The following is a 16,687-nucleotide window of genomic DNA, read 5'->3' on the forward strand; positions in this document are numbered from 1 at the left end:
GCACTCTGAGGCTGACTTCGGGTCAGTGGAGAATGGTATGAGACATTCTCGATCAATTCTTCTTCTTCATAGTTCAACAGAGCTAAGTTGAGCAGAGCCATCACACCTGAGTAGAGCTAGCAGAACAGAGCAGAGCTAAGTTGAGTAGAGCCAGCAAAGCCAACAGATCCAGCAGAGCTGAGCAGAGCTAATAGAACAAAGCAGAGCTACGCAGAGTAGAGCCAACAGAGCTGGGCAGAGTAGTGCAAGGCACTAATGGCAGAGACAGTACGGTCAGTCATATAGATCAACAGATGGAGTTCTCCCTAGTTGAGAGGGAGAGTTAAAATTGGCAACTAGGGCCAAACTCCATGTGGGTCAGCTTATTTATGGCAGTTGATATTTTTATTGGATCCCTCTCGTTGAGAGGTGTAGGATTGATCCAAAGATCATCCGATTTCGATAAGTATTTATGGAGATATGAATTTATTTGGATTATGTAATTATTATCAAGCCGACTAACTCTTACGTAGGCCCAAGAAGCCTAAACGTCATGTCTATTCAACCTATATGTTTTTTGTATAAATAGAGGAGGATTTAATGTCATTTGAGACACACCTTCATGAGTAGTCTCCTCCTCTCCATGTTTGTGTTTTTGGTAAATGAAGAGACACCATGAGTGATACGCTGGTGATGCCCTAGTTACTATACGTTACCCTAGCCGCAGAGATCTGGTCACAGTAAAGGAGGCCTCATACACAGCCAAAGGAAAGGCCCTACTATACGATGCAGAGCACATATAGAATATATACATAAAGCACACATGGAAAACTCTATACACTACGCTGTTCATGATTATATATATGCTGGTCAGGAAGTCAAGGGTGCCATTGTCATCAAGCCGCAATGATGAAGAGGTAAACACAGTCATGGTTATAGCCGCAGTGATGAAGTGGTAAACATAGTCATGGTTATATATACGCTGGTCATGAAGTCAAGGGTACCACTGTCATCAAGCCGCAGTGATGAAGAGGTAAACACAGTCATGGTTATAGCCGCAGTGATGAAGAGGTAAATGCTATCATGGTATTACAATATGTATATATGTCAATAGAAATATATGCACAACATTCATAAGACAATCAACGTTCTACGCTGGTCTTAGAGACACTTAACATATATATGTTGGGCATGAGAGACATATCTATGCTGGTCATTAAAAGGAACAACTGTAGTCATCAAGGATAGCCACTGTGTTGTATGCGGATATGGCAGTGTAGATCAGGGTACCGTGTGGAGTATATGAGGTGGCATAGATTAGGGTATAGAGATTCCAGTCACTCATACACAGTTCATGGAGACTCTTATGCACAGGTCATAGAGACATGCAGCAATGAAAGGAAACCTATAGCTGAGGAATACCAATACGCTGTGTAAAATGGGATTGCGTGGAACTATAGCCTAGCTGCTTTGCTAGGTTGCAAGCCATAGCAAGCAACTAAGGTTGACATGTATATGAACTCCATAATGAAGTAGCAGAAAGACATTATGAGCAGCATGATGGGCAACATTATGAGCAGCATGAAGCATAATGATCATGGGCAGCATGATAGATGAGATCATGGGCTGCATGGACAACATGATGTATGGGCAGCACAGTGATCATGATGCAGCATGATGGTGCTACACGAAATGGATAGAAGCTATCACCTAGGAGAATCAGTTGAAGTAGAATGTCTTCAATTGATCTCATGTATCATTGTTATAGGAGATGATCTATGCTCATATCTAGATAAGTTAAACTGTTGACTTCTGACGTAAATGTACTATCTCTCTTACTTTCTCTGTTGAACTTTGAAGAACATAAAAGAAGAATTTATCAAGGGTTTCCCCACATTGTGGGGTTTGGGCCTGGCTAGCACCACACCTTGTGTCCTCTTGTCTTGGCTTGTCTTCTGTGATTTATATTCATGTTCTATCTACAATTTAATTTTATGCTGATGTGATTGCTAATATGGAAAAGAAATTAAATAAATTGCTCTAGCATAGAACATAACTAAAATTAACATTGATCTTGTGGACATGAATGTGCATGAGGTTGAAAAGAACTCATCAAGTGTTGTTGCCATAATCTCGTACTCATTAAGCTACCATATGCTCCCCCTGAGGTTGTGTACCTCTCATGAATTTTGCAACCCTCTATGAATATGCATGAAATAATCATGGACTGTAGAAGGAAATGCTCTTCACTACTTGAAATGTTGTTGCTCCTTCTTCCTTCACATGGTCTTTGGCTACTTTTTCTCTTCCTTGACTTGCTTCTTTCCTTCTTTCACTGGTTTTGTGCTTGGTCCTCTTTATTTTTGCTTCTTTTGACGGTGTTTCCTTGAGTAACATGGAAACAAACAATCTATTGCCATATGGCCAAACTATGGCATATATAGCACTCCACATGGCCAATAGGATCAAATTTCCTACTTCTCATGCTAGATCTAAACCTTGCATGAAATGTGCTTCTCTTCCATTAGTTAGACCTGCAATCTATTGCCTTATGGCCAAACAGGTGACATGAGTAACAATAACCATAAAAATCATAATTATACCTATTGGTGAATCTCCTTGGTTGTTGATATTGTTTTAATCTCTGCTGATTTGATCTATATTTTCAGCTCTAGCAATTAGCAGCAACATGTCCATACTTATGACAACTGTAGCATTGTGCCTCATGCATCAAAGGAACAAAAGGAATTTGCTTCCTTTGAAATCTAATAGAGTTGCCACGATTATCTCTTGGAGCAAATGTTTTTCTAAGTGTAGGATCTCCTTGAGATTTTCTTCTCTGCTGTTGATTCTACTTGTTTTTCTTTTGCTAGTTCTTTTGTTTGCTACTCAGATGTTGGATATGCTCACTGTTTCCTTGGTTCTCATTTTTGCTACTGCTATTGTTTTCTATAGGTTTCTTGGGTTCTTCTTTGTTGTTTTTGTCTGCATGCAAACTATACTAACCCTTTTTAAGTCTAAGACTGAATTTATCCGATGGTGATATTTGGATCTTAAGAAAAAGAAAATTATCCAAGGCCACGGTACTCTTTTCCATCTTTCATTAAGGAAACAACTTCAGCTTCTAATTTCTCAACCTCTTCTACCTTCACTTGGTATTGCTTCCTCATACCTTCCTCAAATTTTTCTGATTCAACTAACTTAATCTTTAATCTTACAATTTATTCCTTGAGTTTGGCCTCCTTATCATCACAAATCTGCAATAGTTTTTCTTGATCCTTGCATGCAATTGTTAGTCTAGAAATATCAACTCTAAGAACCTTAATATCATTCTCATCTTCACTAGGTGCTTCAGCATGATCAAAATCTGAATCATCAAAATTATAACTCAAAAGAAAATCATTAATATTTATACCTTTGGTTTCTTGATTTTTTGATCTCTTCTAATCATCAGTTCAATCATGTGCACTAGAAGAATGAGACTCTTGTGGCTGAGCTTCTTATTTTTGAAGGCCCTTCGTCTTGTCCTTCTTCTTCTTATTTCTCTTCTTCTCATTTTCCTTATTGCTGCTGGTACCATCTCCAAATATGGATTCTAGCTTATCCCACATTTCCTTGGCATATTTCAAACCTACTAGCCTCTTCAAATCATCATCATGGGGATTCTTGTATGTTATGCATCTAGCTTGTGCATCCTGCTGCAAAAATTCATCTGCAATCGGATCCTTGCCACAACCTTCACATACTACTCTCCAAATATTAGATCCATAAGACAATATTTGATATTTAAAATTTTTGTGCCATACCTTATAATTTGCAGCAGTGAGGACAACCATTATGAAAAAAATATAGTCAAATTTCCGTCAATAAACCCCCAATCTACTCTTCAGCGATCAAGATGCAACCCAGAGCCCCACTCTGATACCAATTGTTGTAAACCTTTGAGCACTACTCGGGGGGGGGGGGGGGGGAATCAATAGTGTGACTTATTTAACAATTTTACCAATTATTACTTCACTTATTGAATCATGCATATAACCAATAACATATTATATCATCACATGAATATAATACTGTAATAAGATAAAACAAACAACCATGATAGCAACACACCCATCAAACACAACCATAAAAACCATCACACAAGAGACATAAGATATCTGGTGAAAAAACCTTCACTGAGCAAAAAACCACCCTTGTTTTTGTTTCACTGCTCTAAATCTTCTATTAAGCAAGTATAGTCTTTTTACATAGATTTATGACTCCGATCAACTTGGATACTTGATTCTACCCATAAGCTCAGAAGACTATGTTCTCCATGGATCTACAGACTACCATCCATTGAAATCCACCACGATCAATCGATCCTCGCCCAACTCCAATTGGACTATCCAAATACCATTGGATTGAGAAAATGTTCCTTTCGCTGAAACTTTGCAATAAATTCTCCACATCCATGAAGTCACTCCTCCTCTCCTCTATGTGAACCTCCTTTCATCTATTTTCAAACTAGATCCCAATAATTTCTGCTCAACTTGATTCAACTTTGCAATATGACTTCTAGCAGTAAGACAATCTCATCAAATCAATCAAACACACCACAAATATATGCTCTCCACTCTAGAAAAATAGTGGCCACATAAAATCTGAAATACTATCACCAACATCAGAAATAAAACTCATATTTGGCCATAATACCAAACCCTCACACCAAAATATAATTGTTTCATACTACAATTAGCAAGATACAACATAATGGTTATGTGCCAAATGCAGTAGTAGCACCTGCAAAAACAAATGCGAGAGTCATGAACAAAATATACTCCAAGAGCATGCAAAACTCTCCAAACATCTCTGCTACATCATCCTCAAATATGATCTGGAAAACTAATGCACTACTCCAGCAATATGCTCCATTTACTTCCATTTACATTCATTCACTGAAGCATCTATGCTCTCAAGTTATTCTAAAGCATACTCACACTACACAACCTTCTTTTCCTCACATACACACTCCATCAAACCAACCAACAATTTTAATTTTAATTAATTTATTTATTTTTTCACATAAGTAAAAGCCAAAATATCCTCAACAATTCTCCAAGTGAATGCCACAGGAAAATAACATGGTTCTCCCAATACCACAGACACCTATACCATGGTAATCTCCAAGTCAATACCATAGGTAAATACCATGGGTATGTCAATACCACGAACACCTGTACCGTGGTAATCTCCAAGTCAATACCATAGATAAATACCATGGTTTTTCCAATACCACGAACACCTGTACCATGGTAATCTCCAAGTCAATACCACGGGTAAATACCATGGTTATGGCAATACCACAGACACTTGTACGATGTTAATATCCAAGACCATGTTTATGCCAATACTACAGACCCTTTTACCATGGTAATCTTCGACCCAATACCGTAGGAAAATACCATGGTTATGTCAATACCAAGGACTCTTATACCATGGTAATATCCAAAACAATACCATGGGAAAACATCATGGTTATGTCAATACCAAGACTATTTGCACTAAGGTAATATTATGTGCCAACCTATTGGACACACACATACCAATACCATGGTAATGTCAATACCAAGAATACTTATACCATGGTAATACTCCTTCAACATCACCATTAAGCCAACACGAGGAAACAAAAGGCAACACAAGGTAGCACCTCCATGAATCACCATACTATCATCAAGCTACATCATCAAAGACTAACATCAAGGGTTGACATCAATGCAAACATAACTAACTCAACACCAATTCAACTAGCTGCAACCATGCTACAAGGAAGACATCCACACATCAGGTAGGGTACATAGGGTTGACATCAATGCCAACATGTGCTAGCTGCCATCATGAACCAATGCCAATATCAACTTGTTGGAACCATGCACACGATAATGCAAACAGGTTCAACTTCTTCAATTTCTTCATATGACAATACATCATCAATATCATATTCATTGAGAACATTGTCTCGAACATCTCCTTGAACTTCTTCGAAATCATTGTGACTTGACACATGATCATCAACTCACTGCTCCTCTAAATCATCATCCTATTCAACATTATCATCTTCTTCCGCTACACTAGAATCTACCATCATTCCTCTTGGATCACATCTAATAATATATGACCAACTCGCTCTAGCTGGAATAGGCTCTGAGTAAAAAACCTATTCACATTGGCTTGGAAGAACATAACGATCCGATCTTGGCTCAAATGACCTTGTATTAATCATGGTAAATCCATTATCATGTTGAATAATAGTTTTATCAGGTTCATGTTCATTCATTCATAGTTTATACCATTTCACGTTGAACATAACCAATTTGAAGGAATCAAAGTCACACTCAATTATGTCATCCAAATACCCATAGTATCAATTTTCAGATACTTATGGATGTGTGTCACTTCTAGAGGAAACATTAGTGACCTAGAAGACTGTAGTTATCCCACAATCATAATTTTTCCTCTTTTCATCCAACTTTTTGATGCGAAATTTATGACCATTGTACCACATAGCCTTGTGGTGTTTCCAATGTAATATGCCAAACACATAGAAAATGCATTATTAATTAGGAAACATATTCATATATATAACTTGAAAAGTATCTAAAAAAACACACCTGCATTCACATTAATAACATGTTTATAAAATAACTTAATAAAATATTGTAGGCTGGTGAAAATGTAGGCTTGCCTATTTATCTTTCAAACTATTAGCGAAATCAATTTGTCTTTGCATAAGATTGGCATCTCAAGAATCCAAGTGTATGAAAAACCATTCAAAACCTAGAAGTTCACCAATAATAATGTAACAGAGAGAATATTTAATCTTGAGCCTTCATAAAGTGGTGTTTCTTCCTTCTTTAACACATGTTCATCATCACAATTAATAATATCATTGTTCTCATGATCACCAAACAAGTCTTGGATCAATTCATTTGTTCCATCATCTTGAACTATGTTATTATTGTCATCTTCATCCAGAGGATCATTATCTTGATCTTCAATATTCGCTCCATGTTCCTCAACTTGTAGAACATTATTTCTAGTACTACTACTTGTAAAATTCTGATCATAGTACCTAGGGGGTCACTTTGAATTTATATATAATAAAAATACAAATATCTACAAATATGATTAATATAAATAAAATATAGATAATGATTCATAAATAACTTACCACCGGACAATATTTGTTCCTCCCTTCAATGTTCCCAAGGCTTCCTATAATGTCTATCAACTATTTCATACAAAATTATTCGTGGACCTCTATACACTCAAATATTGCAAGGGAAATAACAATTCCCGTCATTGACCCCTAGCTAATTAGTTCCCCATCTAATGTTTTTTGACATTCTTCCCAACAACAAAAAAATTATATAAAACAAAATCTGGTTTTTTTCTCACAAAAAATATCTTATAACCTTTTGAAATTATTGTAGTTATTACAAAGATGTCGCAACATCTCTTACACTTACAATATTTATATATTTATTTTTTGTCGAAATTATGATGTTATATAACTAGTCTAAGTAAAAAATGACCAGTCAAACAAATGGTCAATTATTGTCAGAATATCGACTCGATATAAATGTTTCGTTAGTCTTCAAACGCAATATGGAATGTTCATATAGTCATTAGAAGAAATTTTTTTATCTTTAGAAATAGTTGTCAGAATTCTGACGCCCCGTTGTCAGAATTCCAACGATCAATTTCTAAGTTGCCTAAATTTTGATGACCTAGAAATTGACAGTTGGATTATGAATCTTAAAAATAAGCTGCCAAAACTATGACGAACACAGGGACTTTACACAAACAAAATAAATAAATAAAACTGACATTTTTCTTTACCTTTGTGATAGTATGGGCTATACCGTTGGACTATGTCGTTGGAATTCAGTCCTATATGTAGTATATAATTTGGGATATATTTGGAGATAAATACTTGTCATTTACATGAAATAAATTTTCATGTTCTCTAGAACAAGGATTGTTTCCTAAGTGCTACTCCATCTTTGCAATGTACCTTTCACGTAGCTTCAAGTGAATGATCTCAGTAATGATATGCACTAGAAGTTTAACTTACTATTAAAATTACTTGAACAATGCAGTGTTGAAAACCATCATTAACTCATTGAGACATTGATACCATATCCCTACTAATGATAATCCAAACCACCTATGCTTATGTTTCCTCCAGAAATGGATGAGTGCTCTTCTAGTGTGTGACAAATTTCAATCTCTTTCTAGAACATTTATGAATCATTGGATAAATGCACTAGGCTTGGGACCAAATACTATAAGGACATGAAAACCTCCTTTCCATATCCAAAATGAATGATATATTCTTACTAAGTGTCTTGCACATTTTCCTATAGGCCCATAACACAATGAGAATTATTTTATGTCAATCATCCCTTTGACCTCTTAACTCTCATAATTCTTGACAAATTTAAGGCCTGCGAGCCATCTTATGTTATACATATATCTCCATGTTATTAAACTACTATATCCCATAATTTTGACAATCATATAAGAAAGGTTCACAAATATAGGTATTGACCTCATGTTCAATAATAGATTGGAGGAAATAACTACAATTGCATCGATCCTTATGTTAGCTACCTATACCAATAGGTTTCATATTTCATGATTGGCTATGGAAGGTCTAAATATGCTCTGCTTTGATGACTCAAACATCACATTTTTTCCTCCAAAGTTGGATTTGTGACAATAACTTGGTAAGGCCTCAAAGTTTTGATGGATGGTCCAAAAGTCTAATCTGGATCATGCCATGTTTAAATTTTCTGTTGTAGAATAGAGAAAGGAGTCTGTCCAAACTGTTTAATCTTGGCAGACAAGTAGTTCAGGTAGAGAAGAAAAGGCTCCCAACAGCTTAATCTGGGACCTTGGAAGAGACAAGGGTAGAAGTAGATAGAAAAAGCAAAAGAAAAAGCCAAAGAAAAGAAAAGGCAAGTAAGGGTTTGCAAGTCCAAATGCACCCTCCAAGAAGAAATAAAAATGCTAGGTAAGTAGCTGGGTAAGTAGTTGGGGTTGCAGAAAGGTTATCCCTATCATTGCAAGAATGGTGATGGTGGGCAGCAAGGCAAAAGATTACAGCAGGAAGCATGACTAATTTCCCTCATTCCCCTCCAATTTCATTTCTAACATTCCCCCATCAGTTTAGATTCATGGAAAAAACTAAGGTTTCATGGTGGTTCTTAACCTTTAAGAAGCCACATTTCTTGTCTAAAGATCTTTTCATTTTGATCTACTCTTAAAACCAAGTTTGTTTCATATAAACTTAATGGTTTCTCCCTCCACTTACCCTCTCATCCATGCTAACACTAACCATATTATATAAATCCCTTATAACACCTTTTTCCCCTAATATTACTAACACCAAGGTGTATAAATCCCAAAATCTTATAAATACCCACCCCTTTGGCATTATAGCCAGTAAGGTCTCGAGTCAGGGATCAAATGACACCAGGTCATGTTGATGAACCTATGCCAACTACCCCTTCCCTTTCATGAGCTAATTTCCCTATTTTTTTACCCCTTTGCACATAAAAAACCCATAAAAGGCCCTCAATCCCCACCCTTACCCGCTTCAAAGGGCAAAAAGCATCAAAAACCCACTTTCCGCTATATAATCCAAGGTTAAGCGCATATAATTGTTTTCAAAATAAATTGGAAAATTGTTCAAAACACCAATTTTATGCCCCCGCCCGCTTCCGTATGTGCCGCCCATGTCACCTCCCCGACGACCGTTAGATCAGGCCCTCCAGATCTGACGGCCCTGATCGCGTCGAAGCCTGTCCGACGCCTGACAGTTAGGCGTACTATCCCCCTGTCATCTCAGTCATCCGACCACCGTCCGATTATCCCCTGCAGATCCAACGGTCACCCTGACGTCGGACCTCATCCGCTGTACGAGGCTTATCTCCCGACGTCCGTATTTTGAGGACGTCACTCCGCTGCCACGCGCCCTCATCATAATGCGTCGGAGGTACAATTGCCATATACCGCCCCCGTACAAGAGGCGGTGCGATATGAAACCACTGTCGGTTTCCGGTTTCCCCGTCCCGCCTGCTCACGTCATCACCACGTCAGCAACATGTCAGCGCCCCGTCACCCAGGTACGCTGTCCCGTCAGTCCCTTGCCCTGCCATTGGTCCACCTGTCCTGCCATGTCACTGCCCCTGTGGACCAGCCAGACCCCGCCACGTCACCCGATGACGTCAGCATGACGTCATCCGACCTTGACCCCACCAATGACGTCATGCTGACGTCATCATAAAAAGGCGCCAAAGTATTAAAAAATCTATATTATGGCCAAAATCGCGTTTTACGTTCTTTTTTCACTCATTCGTCATTATTTCTGCCTCATGCGCTCGCGTCCAAGTTCGCTGTCAACCTGCTAAATCAACCAGGAGGCCTCCAGCGCACGAGTTCAACCTGCATTCACGACCTCTGCTCACCATTTTACCAGGTATTCTTCATCATTTGTCCTCTGTGCGCCTGCAATTCGCTGTTAAACACTCTGTAAGCTTAAAGAAAGTCAAAACTTAGAAATTCACCACTGAATTCCTCGGCAGAGCCTTAAACTTCCAATTATCACCTCGAAAAACACCAGCCGAGCCTTTTCCTAGCTATAATTCATTGAAAAACCAGGCCCTGTCTGCATAATCGCGGCAGGCGCATTTGAAACCAAATTTCACCATTAAAAAACGCCAGAGAAAGCTAAACTTTGGTCTTAGTTGCTATCAAACAGCATTTGAACTACTATAGACCCTGCATTCACCTTTTTTCCAGGCATTTTCATTTTGTGCAAAGAGAATTCTGGTGGTGTTACTCTGCATAGTAACACGGTCCTTGAGCAAGCAGAAATCCTAAAACAGGAGTCATGGACCCCCCTGTAGCTCCTATAGCCCTCAATGTGGCTCCCTTGAATGTCCCTAACAGAACATTGGACACCAGAGCATTAGCAGACTTGGACTACAAGATATCAGAGGAGATGTTAAGCAGAAGCAGGTTCCATTTGCAAATCCTAAATGAAATAAAGATCAAACATGAGAGGGGGACAGACATCCTGGGAATTTGGGATTCATTCCTCCCAATATTCAAGCTTCCTCAGGTTAACCAATTCCCTGAGCTTGTGCACATAGTTGCTGAACACTATGATGCATCCCAGAGGGCAGTGCTAGACTCTGCAGGCTCAATTCTGTTCCTCATTACCCCTGAAGCCATCAGGGAGATGTTGCAGTTCCAGACAGATCAAAAGTTGGTCCCTCTGTCATTAGCTGATTTAATAGTACAGGGAGCCAGGATAACAGAGGCACAAATCACAAAGCTTAATCAGATTTTCATCAAAGCTGATACTGTGCAAATTCCTCCCATCCATTATCTCTACCTCAACCAGTTGGGCTTAGACCTTGTTGACATGATCAGTCCCATCTTGGGATATGATTCAGTGGAGTATGTGGATGAAACTGTTCTACAAATGATGCTTATGTTTTCCCCAGGAAAGAAGCCAATCCACTATGATTATGCCACATACATATGAGATAAGATGCATGATCAATTGATGAATTTATCAAGAGAAAGGGTATTTAGATACACCTCGTACCTATATCATCTGCTCCTATACTTCCAGCATGATAAGTTCTCCTTCCCAAAGAAGAGAGTAGATGCACAGGGCAATCTGAGATCAGTAGTGTATTGGACATCCGTTTTTCACATAGTAAGCTGTTCTCCATATACCTACTGCGAATTTATTGATCTTTTCATCCATCCAGCCTTGACTCTACTGTTGGGTTCACCTCCTCCCAGATTGACAGACGAAATGCAAAGACTCCTGCATTTATCAAAAGCATACAGTATTGGGGATTGGTATTTCTACCAACACCACACCGTTATCAGGCTATATGGGTGTGAGTTGCCCCCATTTAAACTACCTAGATTTGTGCCTATGAGGCTACTTGCCTTGGAATACTTCAGGCAGTTTGGTTATGTGGATATGCTCCACTTTTCAGGAAAAGGTAAGAAGGCACAGTTAAAAATCAGAAATCAACTTGGCCATTTACTTCTCAATGAGAGGGATGAAGGGTGGAGAGAGGCAGATAGAATACTTCTGTGCCTTGGTCTCAAATACAGCTTCGTATGGAAACCCTATGACCCCAATAACTTCATTACAATGAGGAGGCTCAAATACAAATTATCTGCTTATGGACATTATAGCCTTCCTAACTTAGAAAAATATGCCAACCAAAGCAAGTGGAGAAGAGGAACTTTAGAAGAAGATGTGACCCAAGAAGAGCTTAATCAAAGAGCTCTAAGAAACCTCAAGAAGATGGCTGACCTTGAGTTTTATTCACAGGTCCCCTCACTGCCAAGCACACAAACCGGAGCAGCAGCATCCTCCTCAACTGCCCAACATCAAGCTACAAGAACTGGTGAAAACATCGCAGAAAAAGGCAAAGAGATGGAGCAGCAAGAGCAGCAAGGGCAGCAGGAAGAGCAGGAAGAGCAGGAAGAGCAGGAACAGCAACAAAACCAACAGCAGCAAGCAGAAGGGCTGCAGCAAGGGCAGCAAGAAGAATCAGAACAGCAAGATCAACAACATCAAGAAGAACAAGGGCAGGAGCAACCTGCCCAGCAAAAGAAAACAGTGGAGACTCCTCAGACCACTGAAAGAACGGGGCCTACAAGACAAGACACTACCTTTGATGCCTCGGTCCTCCAAACCCCTCAAAAGGAGGATACATTTGTCTTTAGAAAAAGAGACAGAGAGACTCCCCTGACATCCTCTATAGACCAGGGAGAGAAAAGGCAGAGACTCAATGATTTTCCAGAGGAGGATATAGCAATAAGAGAGGCATTGGGCATGGGCCCACCCAGCAGAGAAACTTCAGCAAGTTCCTTCCAGCAGGAACAAGACAGGACCATGGGAGGGGAGGTCAGCTCCTCTAGCCAGCAGAAAGAAGGACAAGTAAGTATCAAGCAGCAGTTTATAGACATTAAGAGGAGGAGTGACCCTATTAAAGTACAATTATATAATCACTTACTGAATATGGCTCCTTCCAATCAGCAGAGACTTATGTCTGCTTTTGATGTAAGTGAAGGCAAATTGACAATGAGTCACTTTATGCCTACAGCACTCCGGCCACAATCCACTGCTGACTACCTTAGGACCAATCTAGAGGTACTTGCCAAAGACATACACCCTATGGACAAAATTGAGCTGCATAAGCAAACTGGAGAAATGGTGTATGCTTCATTGGCCGACAAGACTTTGGATAATTACAAACTAACCAGCAGTCTGAATGCCACAGCTTCCCAGCTAGAACTGGAGAGGGCCTCTTCTCAGGCCAAAGACAACAGGATAAGAGCCCTGGAGGAAATCATTCTAGAAATTGGGCACAATCCCAATGACATCAAAGGGATACAAGAGATCCTGAAACTTAGAGATGCTGACATGGCTGCACTGAGAAAGAAGATCAAAATTCCAGCCACTATCCACCCACAGATTGATGAGGTAGCTAAGCAAAGGTATGAGCAGGATTCTACTGACCTGCTAATTTCCATTTACAAAGAGCTTGTGAAGGCACAAGAAAAATTGGGGCAATATGAAGCTACACAAGCACCTCTACAAGCATCATCAAAACAAGCACAAGAAGGGCAGACATCTCAGCCTCCTCCTCAAGTCATCAATCTTGAGGAGACTGTTCCTACTACGGTGCCTCCACCTCAGCAGGCTGAACAAACAGCCACATCTACTTCAGCAGCACCCATCAGCACAAATCAGAGCAATGATATGGTCCAATATTGGTAAATCCATCAACAACCAATGGCCATACATCGAGACAATCCATGAGCAACTAGAGCTCATTCCAAAGGCACAGAGAGAAATCCGAACATCAAGGGCCTTATTGCGAAATATGCCTGAAGTTGCTACAAGAATGATCAATGTGCTCAATCACAAAACAAGCTCTCAGTTGGCCACCATTGGAATCACAAATAGAACTGAGACTATTCAAATGATCAAAAGGGTTCTTACTCTTAGAAGTCTAGTGCAGACATTGGACAGGAGAACCCAGGATATGCAGACAGAGGTAAATAAGTTCATGGAGAAGTTTCAAGTGTTGCAGAGTAGAGGACTCCCTAGCTTACTGAACAGCGGAGGGAAATTATTCACCCATGAACAGTATGCCAAAAGAGTAAATGTTTTTGCCTCAGCACAGGTCAATGAGAAGGCCAGCACTTCAGAAGACACATGGGCCTATTACAGGACAGATTTTCTATAGTAAGATAGAAAATCTACTTTTTATAATGAATGAAATTAATCACTTGTTTGATGTAGCCCCAACTTTTTTCAAATACACAGAAGCTGAAGAGACAATGGAGGCCATCCTCAAGCATCAGCTCCCTACACAGGAATGGTGGACAGATGCTATCCAGAGAATTTTGTAAACAGTGACTCAGTCATCAAATTCTGTTTCTTCTACCAATTTTGATGAAAAGAACAATCAATAAAGTCCGCGGGCATCATAAATTCAAAACTGAGCCAACTCAGCGCATGAAGCGGCCAACAAAGTAGAAAAGGAGAACCACAGCTAGCAAAGCCAAGAACTCATTACGCAAGCAAAAGTAAATGCGTACCTACAGGATTAATGCAGAGTAATGCAACCGACTCAGTGACTCCTTAAAGTCAAACAATCCTCTGACAGATATAAATGGCATTTACGCTGCATTTAACATTGTAATAACTTCTTGCCTACTTTCTGAGCACTACTGAAGATATTTTCTCTCTCTCAGATGACTCAATACCTGAGATATTTTGTATACATATTTCTATATAATCCCCTTCGCATGAGATAGCAAGGGTTGTTGGAAATTTCTCCTGAACAGTCTCTTATGCTGTAATTGTTTTCTGAAAGTCAATAAAGGAAAGCAATGGAATTTCGTGGATGCTTGATGTGTTGAAGATGTTCTGTGCCTGTTCATGATTGCTGGATCCCTGCGTATCTTACCATGCAATAAGTCTCTGTAACTCTCTCCATGTTCAGTTTGTTTTGTTATAAATCCATATACGCTATCTGATTTCCGATATTAAGCAACAGAGAAAAAGAATAACTCCCAGGATTTGCTCACTGAGCACCCTGAGTTCAATCTGTGTTGTTTATAAATGTTTTCTTTAGGTGCAATCTATATAAAGTGTGATTCTTAAGCTGCTGCACTTTCAGAATACATCTTTCACATTGACCACTATCACAGGAATTCATACTTTGCTCCTGTGCTCTGCGTTCATTTTCATTTCACCAACATAACAGAAAATTCCTAACAGATTTCTGCTAGTTGACATATATCATCACTCAAATTTTAACTTGTCTGTTAAATACACAACAGGCCTTGCAGTTAGGACACTACTCAACATCTGAGATCATCTCGCAGCACCTAGACTCCATTGCCCAATGGAAACTCACCATCAAAGTATTACATCATAAGACCTGAAAGAGATCCCTCAACCAAAGCACAAAACAAAACCTGAGCACAATAGCTAGCCCAAAATACCTTCATAACAGAGACAAATCATAAAGAGAGAGCCCTCTCTGATCACAGTTTGGCTAGAAACAGTGATCCAAAGATTGGTTAGTGGTTACCCCGGCCGTATTCCCTTGGGAGTCATAGGGAACAACCTGGGTGTTAACACCTTATTAGTAGTTTCCTAAAATGCAAATGTTCCATGACACTCATTGTAACAAGTGGATTATGTGGATAATACAATACATATGCTAAGGTATCCATTATAATTTAATAATTTGTGACATAATTAACCATCACTTGTTTTCCCATAGCTGGCTAGTACATGTCACAATGAGACTGATTATTATCGGAAAAAAAAATAATGACGCACAACCACCCAAAATCAATGAAGGATGAATTTCACAATTGGTATATGTATGTGAATATGTGTTGTCAATATTATTTCTTGTAGTCATAAGGTCCTTTATTGCCATGTAAAGTAGTTCTATCTCCTCTTTCTTTGTGCGCACATACATACTACAAGCTCTTGTAACAAGGTCACGCCAACCTTCATCTAGTATAGTCCATTCTTTTAATATGTTAATGCTATATTTCTTTATGCTTGGACATTGTTTCTCCACACAAATAAAATGGTTCAATAGATAAACCATAATCAATATACAACCTCAATTCCTTTATACCATTGTTTCTAACAACTCCAACTTCTAGGTTCACATCAACCTATCTTCTCAACTATCTTAATGTCTTCACCAAAAGTTTAAGATCACAGTGAACACCAACCCAAAAACAATTTAAAAAAAGATTTATTGTTGTTGGAATAATTGTTGGAGACATTTCCTCAAAATTTTCTATGCTCCATTCTTCAAAGAACTCCATAATTGGGCTAGAAGAATAATCAACAAAAATGTGCAACATAAGGGCCAAATTGTTTACAAGCCCACAAGCCTATCCTTTTTGGTTTTTGCAGGGCACATCATATCCCAATGTGAATGAAACTATTTGGGTTTTACCAAATTTCCTTCATTACCAATAGGAGAGTTTAACCTTCTCAATTGTGATAAAGTTCATGAAAATGTTAGATATTTTAAAACTTGTGATACTTTGTCCCTTGTGCCAACTACAT

The sequence above is a fragment of the Pinus tabuliformis genome, chromosome X (assembly GCF_031772625.1).
Source record: "Pinus tabuliformis cultivar Carrire ecotype Pingquan chromosome X, CPIR1, whole genome shotgun sequence".
NCBI classification, from domain to species: Eukaryota; Viridiplantae; Streptophyta; class Pinopsida; order Pinales; family Pinaceae; genus Pinus; species Pinus tabuliformis.